Below are 2,894 nucleotides of genomic sequence, written 5' to 3'. Positions count from 1 at the left end.
TGTGTAATTAAGTTCACAGTATATTTATATACACATGAGAGTATAAGTATAGTGTACATTTAAGTTCACAGTATATTTATATACACATGAGAGTATAAGTATAGTGTACATTTAAGTTCACAGTATATTTATATACACATGGGAGTATCAGTATAATGTGCAATTAAATTCACAGTATATTTATATACCCATGAGAGTACCAGTGTAGTGTACAATTACATTCACTTTGTTTATGGAGTTCTCGTTGTTAAGTACTCTGAATTCTAGTATTAAGTTTAATTATTTTAGGTTTGGTTTGTTTGATTTCGAATATACGAACAAAGCTACGCAAGAGATATTTGCGCTAGCCGTCCCTGATTTTGAACTATTAGATTCTTTGGCTATTAAAATCAGTAATTATAGTATTAAATAATTTTGATATGCAGTCATGTTTCTTGATTTAATTGTCTGGTAAATTTAAAATATTTCCTTTCAGGATTACGGATGAAAGCAACTAGTTTCTTTAGATGTAATTTTATTCATCCATATGTTTAATTTCAAAATTGGTGGCTTTACGAATATTGGGTCGCGCTGACGAATTTAGTCTTTATTTTTATTTAATGAATTCAATTAGAAACGAGGTATCGAGACTGACTTAGTAATATCTTAGCCACTGTGTTTAAAAACGAAAAACAATAAACATGAGGTTACATAGTTCATACTAACTACTAATGTTTTATTCAGTAGTTTTTACCCTTTATCAGCTCAGCTACATGGTTTGTTTCTTTGTTCTTAAGCACAAAGCTACACAATCCGTTATCTGTACTCTGCCCATCGCAGGTATCGAAGCCTGATTTTTAGCGTTATAAGCCCTCGGAGCTGAGCCACGGGGAGGGGGTTACCTACACAGATAGCACGGATTACGTGTGACACTACGAAATGGGACTAATTATGTCCTTATATTGAAAAGTTAATGTGGTGCCTTTTTTTTTGTCAAGGCATCAGTAATCTCCTTCATTTTTTTAAAGCCACTGTTTTCATGTACTTCTTTTATGAGGTATGCTATTTAATGTGACTTAGCATATTTTTGATTTCATTTAGAATGCTATTTCAAGTTCCGTGTAGGATATGTTCTACTTTATTGATTTTTGTCTGTAACATTCATGTTTGTTTTCGTATATATATATAAATGTATTCTGTACCACCAATATTGTACTTCAATCATTTCGTATGTGAAAACTATTCTTGATACTAAACTCACAATATCATTACTGTATTTCTTACGAAAATACTACACGGTATAAACCCCCATGCATATCTGGCGTATATGTATTTTTTATAACATTTCTGAAGCGCAAACAATTTACGATCTCTTCATCATTAATGCTTCATTGCACGAGTAATTAAATAATTTATTAAAAATTAGCTTTTTATTATGTGATGTTGTTATTGAAATCCATATATGTGTTGTCTTGTGTTAACGTTCAGTAAGAAAAAAAATAAAATATTACAGTTATATTTTTCTTTTAACGTGTCAGTTTTTTAACTAACAATTAGAAAATAAATTTTTGTTTTTTATTCGTAATTGAAATTGATAATTTTACAACAGATATCAATTTATATTATCTCAGTCCAAGAAAATTTATCGTTAATGCAGCGGTTTTTAATATCATGCCAATATTTTATTCCGCTCTCGTCTTTTTAGATCAGCCTTAAGTAGGTTTAATACTCGAGTTACATCTGGCTTCAAATGGAGTGGGCTAATTAACACATATAGAGACTACAATATTAGTTGTTATAATTCTATGTAGGCTTCAGTTAATCCAAGGATTTGAGATTTAAAGAAACGAATTTATGTAGTTGAAGTTATATATAAACAACTAACATGTTAATTTTAGAGTTTCTTCACGCACATGCTGTTTCTTACTGGTCTTTAGACTACAATTACTTCAACAATGAACTATAAGTTGCTTTATATGGAAGAATAACTATTTTAGTATTTGATTTAAAAATAGCAGTAAGGTTACGGTGAGAAGAGACAAAAAAGATTTTCTGGTTGACTCTGGCCCACCTGAATCCCTTGTTGGCTTGAAAGCTTTTAACTAGCTAAGCGAGAATTTTGAAGTTCTACAGTAGAAATTTTGTTTATAAAAATAAAATGTAACGTTGTCTTATCCAAAAGTAATTTAAGCAGTAATATAACGTATTAATCGTTATTGTACTAATTAGATCACTACTATATTTTAATGTCGTCATCCCATCAATTACATAACGTTAAACTTTTTCACAAGAGTCAGCCCATGAAAACTAAAGGAATTAAGATACACTTTAATGTAACACTGACGTTGGTCTATGTATAGCTAAAGGAACTAAGATACACTTTAATGTAACACTGACGTTAGTCTATGTATAGCTAAAGGAACTAAGATACACTTTAATGTAACACTGACGTTGGTCTATGTATAGCTAAAGGAACTAAGATACACTTTAATGTAACACTGACGTTGGTCTATGAAAGCTAAAGAAACAGATACACTTTAATGCAACACTGACGTCAGCCTATACATAGCTAAAAGAACAAATGTACACCTTATGTAAAGCTTAAAACGGCCTGTTGAAGTAAAGGAACAAAGATACACTTTGATGGCACACTAACGACTTTTTTCCACAAACAAGTACGTTTTATTTTTACATTGTTTCGTGGAACACTTGCGAAAGAAGTTATTTTGGTACATTTGGTATTTTCTTTTCATGTTTTTATGACTACTACAGTTTAGTTTTTTAAGGGCCGTATTAATTAGTTTAACAAATATGGCATCTAGTCACTCGAAGAGGTGATTTTCGTAAGTACACGCAATAAGAAATTCTAGTTTAACCAAATATTCATAACTGAATGAACATGTCCTTGGTATTAT

The sequence above is a fragment of the Limulus polyphemus genome, unplaced genomic scaffold, assembly GCF_000517525.1.
Source record: "Limulus polyphemus unplaced genomic scaffold, Limulus_polyphemus-2.1.2 Scaffold3085, whole genome shotgun sequence".
NCBI classification, from domain to species: domain Eukaryota; kingdom Metazoa; phylum Arthropoda; class Merostomata; order Xiphosura; family Limulidae; genus Limulus; species Limulus polyphemus.
The sequence above is the reverse complement of the archived record's forward strand: the minus strand, read 5'-3'. Positions refer to the sequence as shown.